The following is an 11,708-nucleotide window of genomic DNA, read 5'->3' on the forward strand; positions in this document are numbered from 1 at the left end:
CGTTCCTGCTGAACAGATTACAAAGAAATTTGAGGGACATGTTCAGGAGGCCCTAAAGAATGGTAGTCTGGTGCTTATATTATTCAAGTCGTCAAAAAGTTATAAAATATTGAAATTGGTGTCTGTCCACGGACAAACAAAATGACGGATCGGACTCATCTGCGTTAATTTATTCGTAATATAAACATTTTTGCAGATTTAGCAATCATAACAAGTTATATGTCGTTCAATTCGTCTTATTCTGTATGTTATTAATTTGCATATCGTTGTTTGGGGAAAACAATTTAATTTAATTTTTCCCTCTTTTTGTCAAATTAATTGACGTGCTTTAGGGACTTCGCTGTCCCTTTCTGCCCAACGAACGCTGTCATCCACGCGCGTACAAGGTTGGTATTCCTGCCAATCCTTTTCCCGCGCAATTTTTATTTCCTTTAAATCTTACGTTCTTTCTTTCGCTTTATCCGTTACATTTACTCTCTTACGCTTTTGCATTACTTTTAGTTCTCACTCGCTCCTTTACATCCCCCTTATAGTCGCCTCTTACGACAGGCAGGGAATACCGTGGCCGTGTTTTACTCCCCCCGAGCCACAGGGGGTTTGCGAAAAGCAATAAGAAGGTAAGATTAAGTATGTTTTGACGCATTTATGAATAGAAATAAATGACTGTCATTAGTATCTATTCTATATACATTCTATGTATATACATTCCATATTCATTCTATATACATACATAATATATGTTATATGAACAGAATCAATCCTCCAAATTCGACATATTTTTATTTTCAGCAGAATCAAATAATATTTTTGCTATTTCTGTTAATACTGCATCAAATGAATCTAAATTATCATCTCTGGCCCATTTAGTAAACATATAGTGGCTTAAATAACCTATGAAATTATTCTTCTAGAAATAGATAATAAAATTAATGGTTAAACATTACTTTAAAGGACACAAAATGATTGATTTTTTCCCATTTAAATAGTTTTCGTTATAAATACTAACTGATATTATTCAGGTAGAAAATATTTTGTGGGCCTCCAAGTACTTTCAATTGATTTGGTATAGTGCACCGGTATTGGAATCTACAAAATTCACACTAAGATTTACTTTTAAGTGCTTGAAACCTTCTTTTTCTAATACATCATAGGCCTTCCAACTAACGAATACGATTGTTGTCCTTGGCCTAATACACTTTTTTATCACAGCCATCAAGGTGTCAGTATCTCTGCTTTTGACAAGCACCAAAAATATTTTTCTACTGTCCCTTTCAGTACCATCGAATACCCACTGTCCTTTTACATGATGACCTTTATGGTACTTTCGTTTTTCCCAAATTTTGATTCATCTATTTCTATAATCTTTCCTTCTCCACTGATCATTTCACAACAGTTTTGTAACCAATCAACCATGACTTGCAGAACAAAATGGGACCATTGCGACACAGTATATTTGTTTAATTCCAGCTATCTTATAATGTGATACTGGTCATAATTATATACAGGGTGTTCGACAACAGGTGGGCAATATTTTAAGGGGTGATTCTAGGGATCAAAATAAGACGAAAATCAAGAATAACGAAATAGCGTTTACGGCTTTGTTTTCCAGTTATTAACGTTTAAAAATTCGAGTAAAAAGTGCCAGAAACCTGCAATCCGCTCAGCAGCGAAGACCGAACGTCAGCTGAGCAGGGGTCGGTACAGTCATAACCAAGAATCGAAGCCGAATGGTGGGGTACCGAGAAACAGAATAGCACGAGGTAAGTTTCTACTATTGAACGATTTTCAGGGTATTTAGCAAACTCTTTAAAGATTCTATAGAAAAAATTTCAGACCAATTCGTGCTCCCCCTAGGGGTTATTTTCAAGTTTGAAAATTATAAACATTATTTACAACAATTTGAAGATTGCGCAACACATGTAGTAATTTTTTTATTAAACTTTGAAGTTTTACCTATAAAATGCCGGTTCATGCATGTCGATATCTATAATACTTTCAGAGTTATGATTTTTTGAAAAAAAAGTAACCCTAAACTTTCAGTCCTTATAACTCGGAAAGTTTAAGCAATATAGAGGAACGGAGCATCGATTTTTTGTTCGTACATTGGGTTCTACAAGCCTACAAAATTTAACAAAAATCCAAGATCATGCGGGAAAAAGTGTGATCACTTTGCGTGGAATGGCCCATAAATGTTATCGGCGAGGTACACACACAAACACATGGTTCCTATATACGTGTGCATGGTCTTACTTATTCAAGACTTTGAAAAATAAAAATAAAGGAAAGGAAAAAATTACAACAATATATGTGCAGTAATGGAAATATATTAAATTTTTACTAAAATATAATAAATATATATATAACAATAATAATATACAATCGAAAATCACGTTCTCCACCCCCCTGGTGCAGTCAGGTTTAAATAAAATTATATAATATTATACATACACTTCATGCAAGAAGCATTATTATGCATACTTAGTGTATTAATACCATGTTAATGGTTTTATGCATATATTGTATATGTAAACTGAATACTTACAATTTTCTTCTTTTTCTTCTTTTCATTTGCATCCAAGTGTCTTATTGCTCTATTTTAATAGAGGTAGCCTCTGACACTGTAATAAATATTTTCATTAACAATTATTTACATATGTTATAAAAAGTATACATAAAAGTTATTACCAAGTAAGTTCAGTGTTGGAACTGCTGATGTTGTTAATCTTTCCCTCATGAAGTATTTTTCTTTAAAGTAGCTACTACAGCTCACCCGGAATTTCAGTTTTCAGGTGGAAGCATTGACTTTGGGTTGTCACATACTTCCACCCACTGTGCCATCCTCTTCTTATCCTTTCTCTCTTAGGGGAAGGAGAACATCCTGCTCTTTTCGTTAATACACCCTCTGATGATGCATATTTCCTTCCTCTTTCTTTAAAGATACATTTTAATAATTAAAATTAAATATATTACTAAAATATCAATGTAAACAATTATGTTTTCAGTAACAATTTAAAAAAATTCTGTACTTACTTAATTTCTATCTTCTCCTCCTGTTGCTGCATCTCATCAGCAGAAGTTATTGAAAAACCTAAAAACCTAGAAAAACTTTAAAGAATATCTTTTTCAATAATAATAATATCAATAGTAATAATAATAGTAATAATTATAATAATGGAATTCACGAACCTGGAAATTCAGTCACCTACGCTGCCACCATATGCAACCATGTGCGCCATATTTCTTTTGTCTCTTTAAATTTTGAAACAATTGAAAAACGCGGCGACAAATTTCGCGGGAACATGACGTCACGATATCTTTAGTTGTGTGTTAAAATCAGTGATACAAGCTATGCATGTAGAAAAGCGACATCAGCGCCGCCTGAAAGTCCGGGGGTGAGTTAAAATTTGCATCAGTTGCGAACCTCGCTTGTATATATGTGTGTGATATCGTGTGAATTTAGCCGCAAGCTTGTAATCACTAGCGCTGAATGAAATGTAATATGGCGACGATGCCATAAGAGTATGACTGCAGCATGTCTGCATAATGTTATATCAATGCTCATAAATTAGGAGCCAAAATTCAAAGGAATGTACAGACAAAGGATAAGATACTGTAAAACTCTCAACACGGGTGATCGTGCTGGGAGAGAGTTGGAAATCCGGAGAAATAAGACTGTCACACTTGAAATTTCTAAAGAGCTAATTTATTGCGGGCTGTATCTAATTCGTTACTCGTAACGAAAATCATGTTGGTTCTTGAAACTGTCGAAGTCTCTTCGACATCCTGTTTATTTACAGAGGGTCGTAAATTCTCTTAAGGGTTGCCTTGGCTCGCTAGCGCGAGACCTTTTGTTGTCTTACGTTTTCTCTGGATCCCACGCTTTCTCTTAGCACGTGTGCACAGAATCGTTCTCGAGTCTTGGCGGAGCACCACCATCTTCCGCTCGCCCAAGGGTGGACCGAAGCCAGGGAGAGGGACCGCCTCCGGACAGGGATGGGCCCCACCACCATTGGACCAGGGATGATCCTGAGGGAGGATTCAGGATCCAGCGAGGAGGGGATGGCAGCCAACTTCGATCGAGGATCTTCACCGCCAAGCTCAGAACGATTCAAAGCTTCAACCCGTTTGCATACATTCTTCATAAAAAGATAAAGTCTAAATAATAAAGGAATAAAAACTATTATTTTACCTTTAATAATAAAGTGTACTTTATTAAAACCCGCGCCGCGAGCAGAGTGCTTTAGCGCTCCACGGGCACCTGACCACGTAGCATATATCCAAAAATCCCTAGACACCTGAAATCCACGCGCAACAAATTGGTGACAGCGGTGGGATGTTTAAAAAAAGGGATTATTCAAAAAGGGATAAACTTTTAAAGGTGATAAATTTAAAACGGCATAATTTAAAAAAATGTGTATTCAGTGTAATAACTGTAAATAACGCAAAACAAGACAAAGTGATTGTGTTAGACTTGTGTACGCTTTAATAATTTTGCCGGCTCGCGGGCGTGTGTTAAATAAATAACTGAACGTTTTACGAACTGCTTCATTGAGCTTTTATAATATAAGTGAACATTGTTAACATTAGTGCAACTTCTCCCTCTTGAGTTTTGGCACGGTTTCCTCAAGAGCGTAGGGTGAATACCGGAGACAGGTGATTTCGGCTGCCGTGCAAGCCATCCACCGGAATCACATGCACCTCGTTCACATCATCATTGGACCTCTCTTCGACTTGGAAACAGAGATCATCATCAAATCGCAGAACCAGAGGATCTCCCCGTGATTCAAGGCCAACCGAGATAACGGATTACCGACGGACGGAGTTTGGTGTTTGAAAATAGAAAACTCGTTAAGTGAAACCTAAACGTGATTTATTGCGAAGCGTTAGCCGATCGCCTTACCAAACTGTAAGTCTATCTTATAAGTAATTGGACTATAGAGTATTATTTTTATAATTACCGTTAGAAATAATTTGACAAAATGCCGCCGTATAAGTTAAAGTGCATGCGCGCCAAAAGGAGTCGCAAAATCGGCCTGCGGGAAAATACATTTTTGGTAGAGGAGTTAAACATAGATTCATCAAATGCAGAATCTTCTTCATCTCCCGGGGCATCTTCTACCGATCTGCAATCGAAAGAATTAGGATTAGTTCCAATTCGACAACTACCCCAGGGGATTGATACAGTTATGACGGATAATATTTCTATCCCCCTTTAATAGCACAGAAATTGATGTACCTTTGTCCTCGACTACGTTTGCTGCTGCTGTTTCTAAAAATACTCCAACCTCTATAGAGTCATCTAGTATGCTTCCAGCGTCATATCTTCGTCTCTCTTTAATGAAGGATTTGATACCTCAGTTTGATGGAAAATCTTGTTCTCTGACTGAATTCATCAAGGAGTGTCAATTAATTAATTCCAAAGTAAAGCCTGAGGATAGAGCTGGTCTTCTGTTTTTAATTCGTGGTAAAATCGGGGGACATGCAAATTAGTACTTTCAAATCGCCGGGAACCAAGTACATTAGCTGAATTAATTGGATTACTTAAAAGGGCATACGTGCGTTCGTTTAATATGCATAGTATTAACGAGGAATTCATGGGATTAAAACAGGGAACTAACGATTCGGTAGAGGTTTTCGGATCGCGAGTAAGTAAAATATTAAATACCGGAATAGAAGTAGCAAAGGACACATACAATTCTGAACAGTTAAGCGGAGTTGTTGATTTATTGAACAATACAGCTATAGCTACATTCATTAACGGCCTTCGGAACGGAATGTTAAGAATAATGCTTAAAGACAAAAATAGTAAAGAAGTACCAGATCTTGAAGCTGTTATCGACATTGCACGTAGATTAGAATCAGTAACGGTCGAAGGATCAAGATTGTCTCCATCTTCACAGCCTCTTGTCGGGAACGCGAATGTCCGTAAAATAGATTTTGATGACCGTCGATGTTTTCGGTGTAATAAAGTGGGACATCTGCAAAGTCATTGTCCTCAAATTCAGGAAACACGACGAAATCCTTTAAGACAAGAACAAATTAGATGTCGATATTGCAAAAAAAACCGGTCATATGGAAGCGCGTTGTTTTAAGAAACAAGGCCAGAACTCACCTCAGCCTCAAGGTGTTTCTTCTTATAAAATCAGGGATCAGGGACATTTAAACTCAAAGGGCGTTCCACGTCGGGGAGTTGCGCGGAACGAACCGTGGATTGCTCCCTTCAAACCCGTCGGGCCTGCTCCCAGGTCGAAATAAAAAACATTGGGCATTCTCCGGTGATAAAATTAATTCACAGCTGTTTCCATGGAGGATCTGCTGACTTCCTCATTGATACGGGCTCACAATTGAATCTAATAAAACACAAGAGAATAGTTTCTAATGTAGTGATAAATACTAGTGTCGTTTACAATCTTACCGGCATAGGTTCAGGAAGAGTGTTTACCTGCGGAGAGGTTAGCATTAAAGTTCGTGACATTAACGTTAAATTCCAAGTTGTTCAGGATGTTTTTCCCATCGCCGAGGCAGGAATTTTGGGGATGCCATTTTTAGAAAATCAAGATGCGGTATTAAGATTTAGAAATAGTATGCCAAATAGTCTACAGATTGATGATGAATTTTTTGTTCTCTCATCATCCTCTTTTAAATTGTTTCCTCGTACGAAAACACTCATATCCGTCCCAATTAAAGAATCTAAAATCAAAGTAGGTTACATAAGGAGACTAATTACAGATCCAGGTGTTTATATAGGAGAAGCTTTAGTTACACAACGGAACGGGTTTGCAAAAATTTTCGCAATTAATACTAATTCCAATTGCGTAAATGTAACCATACCACCGGTTGAGTTAGAAGAATTTTCAGAAAGCTCATTACTACCCCGTTCAGGTTGTGCAACAGATTCAAAGTTAAATCGGGAAAAAACCAATGCTCACAGGTTGGTTCAAATAGCTGAACTTTTAGAACTGAATGATCTCAACGAAGTCGAACGTGCTAGCATCCTGGAGATTATCAATGAATTCCCTTATCAATTCCATTTGCCAATAGAAAAACTAGGTTCCACTAAAGTTCTTCATCATGCAATCGTCACAACAGATGAGATTCCTATAGATACTAAGCAATACCGTTTTCCACCTATTCATAAAGAAGAGATACAGAAACAAGTTTCCTCAATGTTACAAAATAATATAATTCAGCCATCGGCCTCTCCTTACAACTCACCTGTTTGGGTGGTCCCAAAGAAATCCGGTCCGTCAGGCAAACCACGTTGGCGTATGGTCATCGACTATCGCAAATTAAATGGAAAAACTATCAGTGACGCTTATCCACTTCCTAATATTACTGATATACTGGATCAACTTGGAGCAGCAAAATATTTTAGTATCCTTGATTTGCCTTCCGGTTTTCATCAAATTCCAATGGACCCTAAATCAAAAGCAAAGACCGCCTTTTCGACCCCTCATGGCCATTATAAGTTTAACAAAATGCCTTTTGGGTTAAAAAATGCTCCTGCCACATTTCAGAGGTGTATGGATTTAATATTGTCAGGTTTACAAGGGATTGAACTTTTCGTCTACATAGATGATATTGTTATATATGCCGATTCACTGGAGGAACATTCACGTAAACTAAGAACTCTTCTGGCGCGTTTGCAGAACGCTGGTCTAGCTTTGCAGCCTGAGAAGTGCAGGTTTCTTCGCCACGAAATTGGTTATCTGGGCCACGTTATTTCCTCAGAAGGTGTGAAACCTGACCCTGGAAAAATTAGTGACGTGAAGTTATTTCCTTTACCCAAAACAAAGAAAAACGTTAAACAGTTTTTAGGATTAATTGGCTATTATCGTCGCTTTATCCCTCAGATGGCAAAAATCGCTAAACCATTAACTCGACTTTTAAAAAATGACGTACCTTTTGTATGGAATGAAGTTACTCAATCTGCCTTTGAAAAATTACGCGATACTATCTGTTCAGAACCTTTGCTTCAATTTCCGAACTTCAATCAACCATTTCTTGTAACTACAGACGCTTCGGACTATGCAATAGGAGCTATTTTAAGCCAGGGACAAGTTGGAAAAGATCTCCCCATTGCATATGCATCCCGTACCCTAAACAGTGCAGAAATAAATTACTCCACCATAGAGAAAGAATTATTGGGTATTGTGTTCGCTGTTGAGCATTTCCGACCCTATCTATATGGACATAAATTCACAATAGTTACCGATCACCGACCATTAATCTGGCTACATAACGTAAAGGATCCTACGTCCCGAATCATGAGATGGAGAATTAAATTAAATGAGTACGACTATGACATAACATACAAACCCGGGAAAATAAATTCCAATGCCGATGCTTTGTCTCGAAATCCTCCAAACTTTTCTCAGGTCGTACAAGTTTCCTCCTGTCCGAACAATGCTCATTTAACGAATTATACTCCGACGGACAACACGGACGCCTCTCCTTTTGAGCGGTTGCGGGAGGATGTCGTAGGCGCCAACGATTTGCCTCCCGTAAACTCTGGAAAGGTTGAGAATACAGACTTAGATGATACATCAAGAAATAACGAAAAATTAATAGCCGCGGTTTTCTTTACACGTGGACAAATTGGGACTGTTATGGAAATTGACGATTCTGACATTAGTTCTGTTGACAGCGACGCATATTTAACAGCAGACGAAGGGGAAATGTCGTTTCCCTTAGAGATAGAAGTGTCTGGAAAGAATGAAACCCCTTTTGATGCCGCTAGTGGATTTAGGAAGGATTGGTTGAATAAAGAAAGGACTCCGTTACGTGGTTCGGCACCGGCAGGTACTCTTATCGAGAATCGGATAGGCGATACAAAAGCACCCCGCTCGGGAGTCGGTCGGAATGTCGTCCATGTGGTAAAGGGTGCTCAGGACCGGGTGAATCCGTTGGAATCGGATAGGCTATACCACAGCACCCCGCTTCGGATCTCCCACCTGAGTCACGCTGGTTATAATACGGAAGGGGCTTGTTGTGATTGGGGTGCCCGGGCTCTGGTGGGTTCGTTGATATCGGATAGGCTATACCACAGCACCCCGCTTCGAGCCTCCAGCCCGGGACCTGTTGTTGGTATCAGGATGGGGGCTGAGGAGCCCAGGTTTTTGCAAAGCGGTATCATTGGGGGTGAAACATCGGGGACGCCCGATATGAATGAGACACGATTTAATAGGAATTGTTATTCGATAGACAGTAACTTACACAGACGAAACGACGTAACAGTTCTGTTGACAAATACATCTTCACCAATACCAGCAACTCACCATCCTAATTCCCCCACCATTCTCTATACAAAGGACCATCTTCATATGCGTAAGGATAATTTTATCCATTTCTTCTCCACAGACTATGAAATCACGTCACAAACAAGTAGAGACCTTATAACTCACGGAAAATTTTCTGTAGAAAGAATAAAACAGTACAATCTTAATGTTGGAGAAACGTTAGTTTTCACAGATGAAAGGTTTCGTGTTTTTCACCTTTTGGTAAAAGCATCCTCGAATGAACAAGTAGATCCTGTTCACCTTGAATCTTCTTTGAGCTCCCTTAAACATCTCATAGACTCTTTAGATATAAAAGACATCAGCATCTCTAAACATAATAATAATATTGAACCGATTAGTTGGAATTTTCTTGAATATCATTTAAAGCAGAAATTAAATAATCCCGAGTACACCATTACAGTTTGCACTGGAGAAATTATATTACCATCACTAACAAATAGGCCTCTCATTATAAAAGAGTACCATGAGTCCGCCGTAGGTGGTCATCAAGGTGCCCATAAACTTTATGAAAGAATTAGAGCAGATTTCTTTTGGCCAAACATGACCAAGGAAATCGCTAATTTTACACGTACTTGCCCCAGTTGCCAAAGGTATAAAATGCTCTCTGCAAAAACAAGACAACCTATGAAATCACAGACACCCCAAAACAGGCTTTTGAAAAGGTTCAAATGGACATTGTTGGTCCACTACCTGTGACAAAAAACCAAAACCGCTACTTACTTACTCTCCAGGACAACCTTACAAAATACTCAGATGCCATTCCACTTTCTAATATAGATTCCACATCTGTAGCAATAGCCCTTGCCGAACAGTTCATCAGCCGGTTTGGTTGTCCTCGCGCCATTCATACAGACCAGGGAACGAATTTCGTGAGCAGAATCATGAATAATTTCTGCAAAATATTAAAAATACAAAAAATAACCTCCACTGCGTTCCATCCGCAGTCATTAGGCTCATTAGAACGGGCACATCGTGTTTTCATAGATTACCTGAAACATTTTTGCAACAAGAATTATTGGGACGAGTGGATTAGATTTGGCATATTCTCCTATAATACCTCAGTACATGAAGCCACTGGGTTCACCTCACACGAACTGGTGTTTGGTGTGAAAGCCACCATTCCATCTGAATTTTCTAGGCAGGAACCACCACGTACTTTCATAGGTTATTTGGACGACTTATTCTCCAGAATTACAAAAACTCAATCTACAGCAGCAGTAAACCTGGAGAGGGCAAAACAAAAGAGCAAACTATTATATGATAAAAATACAAACCCTCGCAGATTCGTTGTAGGTGACAATGTGTATCTACTTAAAGAACCCAGAACCTCGAAATTTGATCGCGCCTGGGCAGGACCATTCAAGGTCACTAGAATATGTAACGACTTAAATGTCGAAATAGAAATAGGAATAAATAAATTTAAAATAGTACACACCAATAAACTTAAGTTAGCTTGTATAAGACTAGATTCTCCTTAAGAAAATGCGTGCGTTAAGTATATTATATTTTTGGTAGAATTAAGGGAAAAAAAAACAAAACAAAAAAAAAAAAACAAACAAAAGGTAAAAACAAACAAAAAGAAAATTATTATCTATCCTTACTTTAGAGTTTAAATTATGTAATATGGTTAATGCGACGTTAGAAATGCTTCACTGAAAAATCACTTGTATGGAAGGGTGTGGCAACGTGAAGTTTCCGTACGAATAATGTAATTCAGGCTAGCGTAAACACTTTAAGGAAAGTTGTTCCCATTGGAAACATCTTTTTGATAAGGGGGGAGGTGTTGCGAACCTCGCTTGTATGTATGTGTGTGATATCGTGTGAATTTAGCCACAAGCTTGTAATCACTAGCACTGAATGAAATGTAATATGGCGACGATGCCATAAGAGTATGACTGCAGCATGTCTGCATTATGTTATATCAATGCTCATAAATTAGGAGCCAAAATTCAAAGGAATGTACAGACAAAAGATAAGATACTGTAAAACTTTCAACACGGGTGATCGTGCTGGGAGAGAGTTGGAAATCCGGAGAAATAAGACTGTCACACTTGAAATTTCTAAAGAGCTAATTTATTGCGGGCTGTATCTAATTCGTTACTCGTAACGAAAATCATGTTGGTTCTTGAAACTGTCGAAGTCTCTTCGACATCCTGTTTATTTACAGAGGGTCGTAAATTCTCTTAAGGGTTGCCTTGGCTCGCTAGCGCGAGACCTTTTGTTGTCTTACGTTTTCTCTGGATCCCACGCTTTCTCTTAGCACGTGTGCACAGAATCGTTCTCGAGTCTTGGCGGAGCACCACCATCTTCCGCTCGCCCAAGGGTGGACCGAAGCCAGGGAGAGGGACCGCCTCCGGACAGGGATGGGCCCCACCACCATTGGACCAGGGATGATCTTGAGGGAGGATT

General features: G+C 38.6%; 2 long non-coding RNA genes across 10 annotated transcripts; both read right to left on the minus strand.

The window, feature by feature from the left end:
- Positions 1 to 4,051: 4,051 nt before the first annotated feature.
- LOC123988020 lies at positions 4,052 to 7,097 on the minus strand. Of its 3 annotated transcripts, none has more exons than XR_006829589.1 (7): positions 6,930 to 7,097; positions 6,443 to 6,690; positions 6,113 to 6,350; positions 5,818 to 6,021; positions 5,237 to 5,383; positions 4,959 to 5,123; positions 4,052 to 4,155 (listed from the first exon to the last, which is right to left on the minus strand). It is a non-coding gene; the product is annotated as an uncharacterized LOC123988020 (long non-coding RNA). The 3 variants fall into 3 exon arrangements; XR_006829590.1 differs by lacking the exon at positions 4,052 to 4,155 and adding an exon at positions 4,282 to 4,730; XR_006829588.1 differs by lacking the exon at positions 4,052 to 4,155 and adding an exon at positions 4,282 to 4,859.
- Positions 7,098 to 8,426: 1,329 nt separating this feature from the next.
- LOC123988027 lies at positions 8,427 to 11,134 on the minus strand. Of its 7 annotated transcripts, none has more exons than XR_006829597.1 (7): positions 10,964 to 11,134; positions 10,289 to 10,522; positions 10,020 to 10,191; positions 9,724 to 9,903; positions 9,495 to 9,606; positions 9,217 to 9,414; positions 8,427 to 8,511 (listed from the first exon to the last, which is right to left on the minus strand). It is a non-coding gene; the product is annotated as an uncharacterized LOC123988027 (long non-coding RNA). The 7 variants fall into 7 exon arrangements; XR_006829591.1 differs by having other exon boundaries at positions 9,279 to 9,414; positions 10,964 to 11,130; XR_006829596.1 differs by having other exon boundaries at positions 9,279 to 9,414; positions 10,357 to 10,522; positions 10,964 to 11,129.
- Between the last annotated feature and the right edge of the window lie 574 nt (positions 11,135 to 11,708).

The sequence above is a fragment of the Osmia bicornis genome, chromosome 8 (assembly GCF_907164935.1).
Source record: "Osmia bicornis bicornis chromosome 8, iOsmBic2.1, whole genome shotgun sequence".
Lineage (NCBI taxonomy): Eukaryota > Metazoa > Arthropoda > Insecta > Hymenoptera > Megachilidae > Osmia > Osmia bicornis.